A 13,353-nucleotide genomic window follows, 5' to 3' on the forward strand; every position below is an offset into this window, starting at 1 on the left:
GATTAGATGTATAGTGTGGATGATGATTGTTTGCAGAAAACAGTAGAACAAGTATTGCAGTAGATTGTATTCGATGTAAAAGAATGGACCGGGGTCCACAGTTCACTAGTGGTGTCTCTCCCATAAGATAAATAGCATGTTGGGTGAACAAATTACAGTTGGGCAATTGACAAATAGAGAGGGCATGACAATGCACATACATGATATGATGAATATTGTGAGATTTAATTGGGCATTACGACAAAGTACATAGACCGCTATCCAGCATGCATCTATGCCTAAAAAGTCCACCTTCAGGTTATCATCCGAACCCCTTCCAGTATTAAGTTGAAATCAACAGACAATTACATTAAGTATGGTGCGTAATGTAATCAATAACTACATCCTCGGACATAGCATCAATGTTTTATCCCTAGTGGCAACAGCACATCCACAACCTTAGAACTTTCTGTCACTGTCCCAGATTTAATGGAGGCATGAACCCACTATCGAGCATAAATACTCCCTCTTGGAGTTAAGAGTAAAAACTTGGCCAGAGCCTCTACTAATAACGGAGAGCATGCAAGATCATAAACAACACATAGGTAATAGATTGATAATCAACATAGCATAGTATTCTATATCCATCGGATCCCAACAAACACAACATATAACATTACAGATAGATGATCTTGATCATGTTAGGCAGCTCACAAGATCCGACAATGAAGCACAATTAGGAGAAGACGACCATCTAGCTACTGCTATGGACCCATAGTCCAGGGGTGAACTACTCACTCATCACTCCGGAGGCGACCATGGCGGTGAAGAGTCCTCCGGGAGATGATTCCCCTCTCCGGTAGGGTGCCGGAGGCGATCTCCTAAATCCCCCGAGATGGGATTGGCGGCGGCGGCGTCTCTGGAAGGTTTTCCGTATCGTGGCTCTCGGTACTGGGGGTTTCGCGACGAAGGCTATAAGTAGGCGGAGGAGATAGGTCAGGGGGGCTGACAGGGGGCCCACACACTAGGCCGGCGCGACCAAGGGCCAGGCCGCGCCGCCCTAGCATCTGGCCACCTCGTGGCCCCACTTCGTGACTCCTTCGGTCTTCTGGAAGCTTCGTGTGAAAATAGGCCCCTGGGTGTTGATTTCGTCCAATTCCGAGAATATTTCCTTACTAGGATTTATGAAACCAAAAACAATGAAAATGACAACTTGCTCTTCGGCATCTCGTTAATAGGTTAGTGCCGGAAAATGCATAAATATGACATAAAGTATGCATAAAACATGTAGATATCATCAATAATGTGGCATGGAACATAAGAAATTATCGATACGTCGGAGACGTATCAGCATCCCCAAGTTTAGTTTCTGCTCGTCCCGAGCAGGTAAACGATAACAAAGATAATTTCTGGAGTGACATGCCATCATAACCTTGATCATACTATTGTAAGCATATGTAATGAATGCAGCGATCAAAGCAATGGTAAATGACATGAGTAAACAAATGAATCATAAAACAAAGACTTTTCATGAATAGTACTTTCAAGACAAGCATCAATAAGTCTTGCATAAGAGTTAACTCATAGAGCAATAATTCAAAGTAAAGGTATTGAAGCAACACAAGGGAAGATTAAGTTTCAGCGGTTGCTTTCAACTTGTAACATGTATATCTCATGGGTATTTGTCAATGCAAAGTAATATAACAAGTGCAATATGCAAGTATGTAGGAATCAATGCACAGTTCACACAAGTGTTTGCTTCTTGAGGTGGAGAGAAATAGGTGAACTGACTCAACATAAAAAGTAAAAGAAAGGCCCTTCGCAGAGGGAAGCATTGATTGCTATATTTGTGCTAGAGCTTTGATTTTGAAAACAAGAAACAATTTTGTCAACGGTAGTAATAAAGCATATGTATCATGTAAATTATATCCTACAAGTTGCAAGCCTCATGCATAGTATACTAATAGTGCCCGCACCTTGTCCTAATTAGCTCGGATTACCTGGATTATCATCGCAATACATATGTTTTAACCAAGTGTCACAAAGGGGTACCTCTATGCCGCCTGTACAAAGGTCTAAGGAGAAAGCTCGCATCGGATTTCTCGCTATTGATTATTCTCAACTTAGACATCCATACCGGGACAACATAGACAACAGATAATGGACTCCTCTTTTATGCATAAGCATTCAACAATTATTAATTTTCTCATATGAGATTGAGGATATTTTTCCAAAACTGAAACTTCCACCATGGATCATGGCTTTAGTTAGCGGCCCAATGTTCTTCTCTAACATTATGCATGCTCTAACCATTCTAGTGGTAAATCTCCCTTACTTCAGACAAGACGGACATGCATAGCAACTCACATGATATTCAACAAAGAGTAGTTGATGGCGTCCCCAGGAACATGGTTATCGCACAACAAGCAACTTAATAAGAGATAAAGTGCATAAGTACATATTCAATACCACAATAGTTTTTAGGCTATTTGTCCCATGAGCTATAAATTGCAAAGGTAGAGGATAGAAATTTTAAAGGTAGCACTCAAGCAATTTACTTTGGAATGGCGGAGAAATACCATATAGTAGGTAGGTATGGTGGACACAAATGGCATAGTGGTTGGCTCAAGGATTTTGGATGCATGAGAAGTATTCCCTCTCGATACAAGGTTTAGGCTAGCAAGGTTTATTTGAAACAAACACAAGGATGAACTGGTGCAGCAAAACTCACATAAAAGACATATTGTAAACATTATAAGACTCTACACCGTCTTCCTTGTTATTCAAACTCTTACTAGAAATTATCTAGACCTTAGAGAGACCAATTATGCAAATCAAATTTTAGCAAGCTCTATGTATTTCTTCATTAATAGGTGCAAAGTATATGATGCAAGAGCTTAAACATGAGCACAACAATTGCCAAGTATCAAATTATCCAAGACATTTTACCAATTACTACATGTAGCATTTTCCGTTTCCAACCATATAACAATTTAACGAAGAAGATTCAACCTTCGCCATGAATACTATGAGTAAAGCCTAAGGAAATATTTGTCCATATGCAACAGCGGAGCGTGTCTCTCTCCCACACAATGAATGCTAGGATCCATTTTATTCAAACAAAAAAAAACAAAAACAAACCGATGCTCCAAGCAAAGTACATAAGATGTGATGGAATAAAAATATAGTTTCACTAGAGGAACCTGATAATGTTGTCGATGAAGAAGGGGATGCCTTGGGCATCCCCAAGCTTAGACGCTTGAGTCTTCTTGATATATGCAGGGGTGAACCACCGGGGCATCCCCAAGCTTAGAGCTTTCACTCTCCTTGATCATATTGTATCATCCTCCTCTCTTGATCCTTGAAAACTTCCTCCACACCAAACTCAGAACAACTCATTAGAGGGTTAGTGCACAATTAAAATTTACATGTTCATAGGTGACACAATCATTCTTAACACTTCTGGATATTGCACAAAGCTACTGAAAGTCAATGGAATAGAAAAATCCATCAAGCATTGCAAAACAGGCAATGCGAAATAAAAGGCAGAATCTGTCAAAACAGAACAGTTCATAAAGACGAATTTTATTGAGGCACCAGACTTGCTCAAATGAAAATGCTCAAATTGAATGAAAGTTGCGTACATATCTGTGGATCACTCACGTAAATTAGCATAATTTTTTGAGTTACCTACAGAGAATTAGACCCAGATTCGTGACAGCAAAGAAATCTGTTTCTGCGCAGTAATCCAAATCTAGTATGAACCTTACTATCAACGACTTTACTTGGCACAACAATGCACAAAACTAAGATAAGGAGAGGTTGCTACAGTAGTAACAACTTCCAAGACCCAAATATAAAATAAAAGTGCAGTAGTAAAATCATGGGTTGTCTCCCATAAGCGCTTTTCTTTAACGCCTTTCAGCTAGGCGCAGAAAGTGTGTATCAAGTATTATCAAGAAGTGATGCATCTACAACAGGGTTTGGAGTTTTCTCAACCATGCATTGTATTTTGGATACATAAGTTTCAGAGGCTCCCTTTTCATTAGTCTTGGGCTTGCTACTCTCATCAAACAAATTTTCAGGAACAAGCCAAGCATAATTATCCAGTATCGAAAACGCAACAAGTGATTCATGCGGAATCCGTTTTCGATGAACTAGAGCTTGCTACGGAAATAATCACAATCTCTAAAACACCACATGGATAAGATACAAATAACAACCAAGAAATATGATGCAAGGATGCAAAGGTTTGAGCTCTCTCCGAACGATACGATCGAGTTACTCACTTGAGAGCTCTCTTGATAGTACGACAACTAAACTATAAACCGGTCTCCAACTACACCATGAGACCGGTGAGAAAGAAACCCTATCAAGATCAAACCTTAATCTTGCGCATTCCACTTGAGCTTGATGATGATGGTCTTGACCGCAACAAGATGGAACGCCTTTCTTGATTGTGCTTGCTTGACGAACTCTTCTGATTGCTCCCCCATAATCCTGTTGGAGATATGCCCAAGAGGTAATAATAAAAGTGGTTATTATATATCTTTATGTTTATGATAAATGTTTATATACCATGCTATAATTGTATTAACCGAAACACTGATACATGTGTGTTATGTAAACAACAATGAGTCCCTAGTAAGCCTCTTAACTAGCTTGTTGATTAATAGATGATTATAGTTTCATAATCATGAACATTGGATGTTATTAATAACAAGGTTATATCATTATATGAATGATGTAATGGACACACCCAATTAAGCGTAGCATAAGATCACGTCTTTAAGTTATTTGCTATAAGCTTTCGATACATAGTTACCTAGTCCTTTCGACCATGAGATCATGTAAATCACTTATACCGGAAAGGTACTTTGATTACATCAAACGCCACTGCGTAAATGGGTGGTTATAAAGGTGTGATTAAGTATCCGGAAAGTATGAGTTGAGGCATATGGATCAACAGTGGGATTTGTCCATCCCGATGACGGATAGATATACTATGGGCCCTCTCGGTGGAATGTCGTCTAAATAGCTTGCAAGCATATGAATAGTTCATAAGAGACCACATACCACGGTACGAGTAAAGAGTACTTGTCAGGAGACGAGGTTAAACAAGGTATAGAGAGATACCGATGATCAAACCTCGGACAAGTAAAATATCGCGTGACAAAGGGAATTGGTATCGTATGTGAATGGTTCATTCGATCACTAAGTCATCGTTGAATATGTGGGAGCCATTATGGATCTCCAGATCCCGCTATTGGTTATTGGTCGGAGAGAGTTCTCAACCATGTCTACATAGTTCGCGAACCGTAGGGTGACACACTTAAAGTTTGATGTCGTATAAGTAGAACTTGAATATGGAATGGAGTTCGAAGTTTTGTTCGAAGTCTCGGATGGGATCCCGGACATCACGAGGAGTTCCGGAATGGTCCGGAGAATAAGATTCATATATAGGAAGTCATTTTATAAGTTTGAAAATGATCAGGTGCATTTATGGAATGTTCTAGAAGGTTCTAGAAAAGTCTGGAAGAAATCACTTTGGAAGGTGGAGTCCCGGAGGGACTCCACCTCCCATGGCCGGCCAACCCTAGAGGGGTGGAGTCCAAGGTGGACTCCACCAAGGGGGCCGGCCACCCCCTGATACGTCTCAAACGTATCTATAATTTCTTATGTTCCATGCTACTTTTATGATGATACTCACATGTTTTATACACACTTTTATGTCATTATTATGCATTTTCCGGCACTAACCTATTGAAAAGATGCCAAAGAGCCAGTTGTTGTTTTCTGCTGTTTTTGGTTTCAGAAATCCTACAAAGGAAATATTCTCGGAATTGGACGAAATCAACGCCCAGGGTCTTATTTTTCCACGAAGCTTCCAGAAGACCGAAGGGGATACGAAGTGGGGCGATGAGGCGCCGCCACCATAGGGCCGCGCGGCCTAAGGGGGGCCTGCGCCGCCCTAGTGTGTGGGCCCCTCGTTAGCCCTCTGACTCTGCCCTTCCGCCTACTTAAAGCCTTCGTCGCGAAAACCCCAGTACCGAGAGCCACGATACGGAAAACCTTCCAGAGACGCCGCCGCCAATCCCATCTCGGGGGATTCAGGAGATCACCTTCGGCACCCTGCCGGAGAGGGGAATCATCTCCCGGAGGACTCTTCACCGCCATGGTCGCCTCCGGAGTGATGTGTGAGTAGTTCACCCTGGACTATGGGTCCATAGCATTAGCTAGATGGTTGTCTTCTCCTCATGTGCTATCATTGTTTGATCTTGTGAGCTGCCTAACATGATCCAGATCATCTATTTGTAATGCTACATGTTGCGTTTGTTGGGATCCGATGAATATAAAATGCTATGTTATGTTGATTATCAATCTATCATCTATGTGTTGTTTATGATCTTGCATGCTCTCCGTTATTAGTAGAGGCTCTGGCCAAGTCATTACTTGTAACTCCAAGAGGGAGTATTTATGCTCGATAGTGGGTTCATGCCTCCATTAAATCTGGGTCAATGACAGAAAATTCTAAGGTTGTGGATGTGCTGTTGCCACTAGGGATAAAACATCAATGCTATATCTAAGGATATTTGTGTTGATTACATTACGCACCATACTTAATGCAATTTTCTGTTGTTTGCAACTTAATACTGAAAGGGGTTCGGATGATAACCTGAAGGTGTACTTTTTAGGCATAGATGCATGCTGGATAGCGGTCTATGTACTTTGTCGTAATGCCCAATTGAATTTCACACTACTCATCATAACATGTATGTGCATTGTCATGCCATCTTTATTTGTCAATTGCCCAACTGTAATTTGTTCACCCAACATGCTATTTCTTATGGGAGAGACACTACTAGTGAACTGTGGACCCCGGTCCATTCTTTACATCGAATACAATCTACTGCAATACTCGTTCTTACTATTTTCTGCAAACATCATCATCCAGACTATACATCCAATCCTTTGTTACAGCAAGCCGGTGGGATTGACAACCTCACTGTCACGTTAGGGCAAAGTAATTTGGTTGTGTTGTGCAGGTTCCACGTTGGCGCCGGAATCCCTGGTGTTGCGCCGCACTATACTCCGCCGTCATCAACCTTCAACGTGCTTCTTGGCTCCTACTGGTTCGATAAACCTTGGTTTCTTACTGAGGGAAAACTTGCTGGTGTACGCATCACACCTTCCTCTTGGGGTTCCCAACGGACGCGTGTTGTACGCGTATCAAGCACATTTTTCTGGCGCCGTTGCCGGGGACGTGAAGGAAAATTACACCACAGAGATTTCTAACTCCCACGTCAACTGCACGCCAGCAAATATTTTTCTGGCGCCGTTGCCGGGGAGATCAAGACACGCTGCAAGGGGAGTCTCCCACTTCCAATCTCTTTACTTTGTTTTTGTCTTGCTTTACTTTATTTTATTTACTACTTTGTTTGCTCTCTATATCAAAAACACAAAAAAAATTAGTTACTTGCTTTACTTTATTTACTATCTTGTTTGCGTTCTCCATATTAAAAATACAAAAACAATTAGTTACTCGCTTTTACTTTATTTAGTTTGCTTCATTTACTACTGCTAAAATGGGTACCCCTGAGAATAATAAGTTATGTGACTTCACTAGCACAAATAATAATGATTTCCTATGCACACCTATTGCTCCACCTGCTGCTACAGCAGAATTTTTTGAAATTAAACCTGCTTTATTAAATCTTGTTATGAGAGAGCAATTTTCTGGTGTTAGTTCTGATGATGCTGCTGCCCATCTTAATAATTTTGTTGAACTTTGTGAAATGCAAAAGTATAAGGATGTAGATGGTGACATTGTAAAATTTAAATTGTTTCCTTTCTCATTAAGAGGAAGAGCTAAAGATTGGTTTGCTATCTTTGCCTAAGAATAGTATTGATTCATGGACTAAATGTAAGGATGCTTTCATTGGTAGATATTATCCTCCTGCTAAAATTATATCTTTGAGAAGTAGCATAATGAATTTTAAGCAATTGGATAATGAGCATGTTGCCCAAGCATGGGAAAGAATGAAATCTTTGGTTAAAAATTGCCCTACTCATGGACTGACTACTTGGATGATCATCCAAACCTTTTATGCAGGATTGAATTTTTCTTCGCGGAACCTATTGGATTCAGCTGCTGGAGGTACTTTTATGTCCATCACTCTAGGCGCCGCAACAAAGCTTCTTGATGATATGATGATTAGTTACTCTGAATGGCACACGGAAAGAGCTCCACAAGGTAAGAAGGTAAATTCTGTTGAAGAAACCTCCTCCTTGAGTGATAAGATTGATGCTATTATGTCTATGCTTGTGAATGGTAGATCTAATATTGATCCTAATAATATTCCTTTAGCTTCATTGGTTGCTCAAGAAGAGCATGTTGATGTGAACTTCATTAAAAATAATAATTTCAACAACAATGCTTATAGGAATAATTCTAGTAACAACTATAGGCCATATCCTTCTAATAATGGTAATGGTTATGGTAATTCTTATGGTAATTCTTACAAAATTAATAGGAATGTACCCCCTGGTCTTGAAGCCATGCTTAAAGAATTTATTAGTACACAAACTGCTTTTAATAAATCTGTTGAAGAAAAGCTTGGTAAAATTGATATTCTTGCTTCTAAAGTTGATAGTCTTGATGCTGATGTTGATCTTTTAAAATTGAAAGTTATGCCTAATAAAATAAAGATATTAAGTCATTTGCTACAGCAAACGCTATCCAAGTTAGAATTAATGAGAATATTAGATTGATGGCTGAATTGCATGCTAGGTGGGAAAAAGAGGAAAAATTTGCTAAAGAGAATAATGTAGCTAAAGTTTGAACTATTACCACCACTAGTAATGTTGATGCTCCACATGTTGCTACACCCCCTACTATTAATGGTAAAATAATTGGTGTTGGCAATGTTTCTACTCCTAATGCAAAGCGTGCAAACCTGCCTGAAACTGCTAAAACTGCTGAAACTGCTTGTGATAAAACTGCTGAAATTTTTCAAAATATTGGGGACAATGATCCCATTGCTGTAGATCATAATGGTTTAGATTTTGATGATTTTCACATCTCTGAAGTTATAAAGTTCTTACAAAAACTTGCTAGAAGTCCCAATGCTAGTGCTATAAATTTGGCCTTTACAAAACATATTACAAATGCTCTCATAAAAGCTAGAGAACAGAAACTAAAACTTGAAACTTCTATTCCTAGGAAGTTAAAAGATGGTTGGGAGCCCATCATTAAGATGAAGATCAATGATTTTGATTGTAATGCTTTATGTGATCTTGGTTCAAGTATTTCCGTTATGCCTAAGAAAATCTATGATATGCTTGACTTGCCACCATTGAAAAATTGTTATTTGGATGTTAATCTTGCTGATAATTCTACAAAGAAACCTTTGGGGAGGATTGATAATGTTCGCATTATGGTTAACAATAACCTTGTCCCCTTTGATTTTGTTGTCTTGGATATTGAATGCAATGCATCTTGTCCCATTATTTTGGGAAGACCTTTTCTTCGAACTGTTGGTGCTATTATTGACATGAAGGAAGGTAATATTAAATATCAATTTCGTCTCAAGAAAGGTATGGAACACTTCCCTAGAAAGAGAATGAAGTTACCTTTTGATTCTATTATTAGAACAAATTATGATGTTGATGCTTCATCTCTTGATAATACTTGATTCACACTTTATGCGCCTAGCTGAAAGGCGTTAAAGAAAAGCGCTTATGGGAGACAACCCATTATTTTACTTCTGCACTTTTGTTTTATATTTGAGTCTTGGAAGTTGTTACTACTGTAGCAACCTCTCCTTATCTTTATTTTATTGCATTGTTGTGCCAAGTAAAGTCTTTGATAGTAGGGTGATACTAGATTTGGATTACTGCGCAGAAACAGATTTCTTACTGTCACGAAATTGAGCCGCCCCATCTGTAGGTAACTCAGAAAAATCTGCCAATTTACGTGCGTGATCCTCAGATATGTACGCAACTTTCATTCGATTTCAGCATTTTCATCTGAGCAAGTTAAGTGCCCCAGAAAAATTCGTCTTTACGGACTGTTCTGTTTTGACAGATTCTGCCTTTTATTTCGCATTGCCTATTTTGCTATGTTTGATGGATTTCTTTGTTCCATTAACTTTCAGTAGCTTTGTGAAATGTCCAGAAGTGTTAAGAATGATTATTTCACCTCCGAATATGTGAATTTTTGATTATGCACTAACCCTCTAATGAGTTTGTTTTGAGCTTGGTGTGGAGGAAGTTTTAAAGGATCAAGAGAGGAGGATGATACAATATGATCAAGAAGAGTGAAAAGTCTAAGCTTGGGGATGCCCCCGTGGTTCATCCCTGCATATTTTAAGAAGACTCAAGCATCTAAGCTTGGGGATGCCCAAGGCATCCCTTCTTCATCGACAACTTATCAGGTCACCTCTAGTGAAACTATATTTTTATTCCATCACATCTTATGTGCTTTACTTGGAGCGTCTGTTTGTTTTTGTTTTTGTTTTTGTTTGAATAAAATCGGATCCTAGCATTCTTTGTGTGGGAGAGAGACACGCTCCGCTGTTGCATATGAACACATGTGTTCTTAGCTTTACTCTTAATGTTCATGGCGAAGATTGAAAGTGCTTCGTTCATTGTTATATGGTTGGAAACAGAAAATGCTACATGTGGTAATTGGTATAATGTCTTGAATAATTTGATACTTGGAAATTGTTGTGCTCAAATAGATCATGTTTAAGCTCTTGCATCATGTACTTTGCACCTATTAATGAAGATATACCGTAGAGCTTGTTGACATTTGGTTTGCATGATTGGTCTCTCTAGAGTCTAGATATTTTCTGGTGAGGTGTTTGAACAACAAGGAAGACAATGTAGAGTCTTATAATGCTTGCAATATGTTCTTATGTAAGTTTTGATGTACCGGTTCATACTTGAGTTTGCTTCAAACAACCTTGCTAGCCTAAGCCTTGTATTGAGAGGGAATACTTCTCGTGCATCCAAAATCCTTGAGCCAAAAACTATGCCATTTGTATCCACCATACATACGTACTACATGGTATTTCTCTGCCATTCCAAAGTAAATTACTTGAGTGCTACCTTTAAAATTCCATTCTTTGTCTTTGCAATATATAGCTCATGGGAAAAATAGCTTAAAAACTATTGTGGTATTGAATATGTACTTATGTATCTTATTTCTTATAAGTTGCTTGTTGAGCGGTAACCATGTTTCTGGGGACGCCATCAACTATTACACTTTGTTGAATATCATGTGAGTTGCTATGCATGTTCGTCTGGTCTGAAGTAAGGGTGATTTATCATGATCGAATGGTTTGAGTATGCATATTGTTAGAGAAGAACATTGGGCCGCTAACTAAAGCTATGATCCATGGTGGAAGTTTCAGTTTGGACAACAATCCTCAATCTCTTATGAGAATATTATCTGTTGTTGAATGCTTATGCATTAAAGAGGAGTCCATTATCTGTTGTCTATGTTGTCCCGGTATGGATGTCTAAGTTGAGAATAATCAAAAGCGAGAAATCCAATGCGAACTTTCTCCTTAGACCTTTGTACAGGCGGCATAGAGGTACCCCTTTGTGACACTTGGTTAAAACATATGTCATGCAATGATAATCCATGTAAATCCAAGCTAATTAGGACAAGGTGCGGGCACTATTGGTAATCTATGCATGAGGCTTGCAACTTATAGGATGTCTTATACATAACACATATGCTTTATTACTACCGTTGACAAAATTGTTTCTATGTTTTCAAAATAAAAGCTCTAGCACAAATATAGTAATCCATACTTCCCTCTGCGAAGGGCCTTTCTTTTACCTTTATGTTGAGTCAGTTTACCTACTTCTTTCTATCTTAGAAGCAAACACTTGTGTCAACTGTGTGCATTGATTCCTACATATTTGCTTATTTGCATTCATCATATTACTTTGTGTTGACAATTATCCATGAGATAAACATGTTGAAGTTGAAAGCAACCGCTGAAACTTATATCTTCCTTTGTGTTGCTTCAAAACTTTCTACTAAGAACCTATTGCTTTATGAGTTAACTCCTATGCAAGTCTTATTGATGCTTGTCTTGAAAGTACTTTTCATGAAAAGTCTTTGCTATATGATTCAGTTGTTTAAATCATTGTCTTTACCATTGCTTCGAATCACTTCATTCATCTCATATGCTTTACAATAGTATTGATCAAGATTATGATAGCATGTCACTTCAGAAATTATCTTTGTTATCGTTTACCTACTCGAGGGCGAGTAGGAACTAAGCTTGGGGATGCTTGATACGTCTCAAACGTATCTATAATTTCTTATGTTTCATGCTACTTTTATGATGATACTCACATGTTTTATACACACTTTTATGTCATTATTATGCATTTTCCGGCACTAACCTATTGACAAGATGCCGAAGAGTTAGTTGTTGTTTTCTGCTATTTTTGGTTTCAGAAATCCTACAAAGGAAATATTCTCGGAATTGGACGAAATCAATGCCCAGGGTCTTATTTTCCACGAAGCTTCCAGGAGACCGAAGGGGATATGAAGTGGGGCGACGAGGCGCCGCCACCATAGGGCCGCGCGGCCTAAGGGGGGCCCGCGCCGCCCTAGTGTGTGGGCCCCTCGTCGGCCCTCCGACTCTTCCCTTCCGCCTACTTAAAGCCTTCGTCGCGAAAACCCCAGTACCGAGAGCCACGATACGGAAAACCTTCCAGAGACGTCGCCGCCAATCCCAGCTCGGGGGATTCAGGAGATCACCTCCGGCACCCTGCCGGAGAGGGGAATCATCTCCCGGAGGACTCTTCACCGCCATGGTCGCCTCCGGAGTGATGTGTGAGTAGTTCACCCCTGGACTATGGGTCCATAGCAGTAGCTAGATGGTTGTCTTCTCCTCATGTCCTATCATTGTTTGATCTTGTGAGCTGCCTAACATGATCAAGATCATCTATTTGTAATGCTACATGTTGCGTTTGTTGGGATTCGATGAATATAGAATGCTATGTTATGTTGATTATCAATCTATCATCTATGTGTTGTTTATGATCTTGCATGCTCTCCGTTATTAGTAGAGGCTCTGGCCAAGTCATTACTTGTAACTCCAAGAGGGATTATTTATGCTCGATAGTGGGTTCATGCCTCCATTAAATCTGGAACAGTGACAGAAAGTTCTAAGGTTGTGGATGTGTTGTTGCCACTAGGGATAAAACATCAATGCTATGTCTAAGGATATTTGTGTTGATTACATTACACACCATACTTAATGCAATTGTCTGTTGTTTGCAACTTAATACTGGAAGGGGTTCGGATGATAACCTGAAGGTGTACTTTTTAGGCATAGATGCATG

The sequence above is a fragment of the Lolium perenne genome, chromosome 2, assembly GCF_019359855.2.
Source record: "Lolium perenne isolate Kyuss_39 chromosome 2, Kyuss_2.0, whole genome shotgun sequence".
NCBI classification, from domain to species: domain Eukaryota; kingdom Viridiplantae; phylum Streptophyta; class Magnoliopsida; order Poales; family Poaceae; genus Lolium; species Lolium perenne.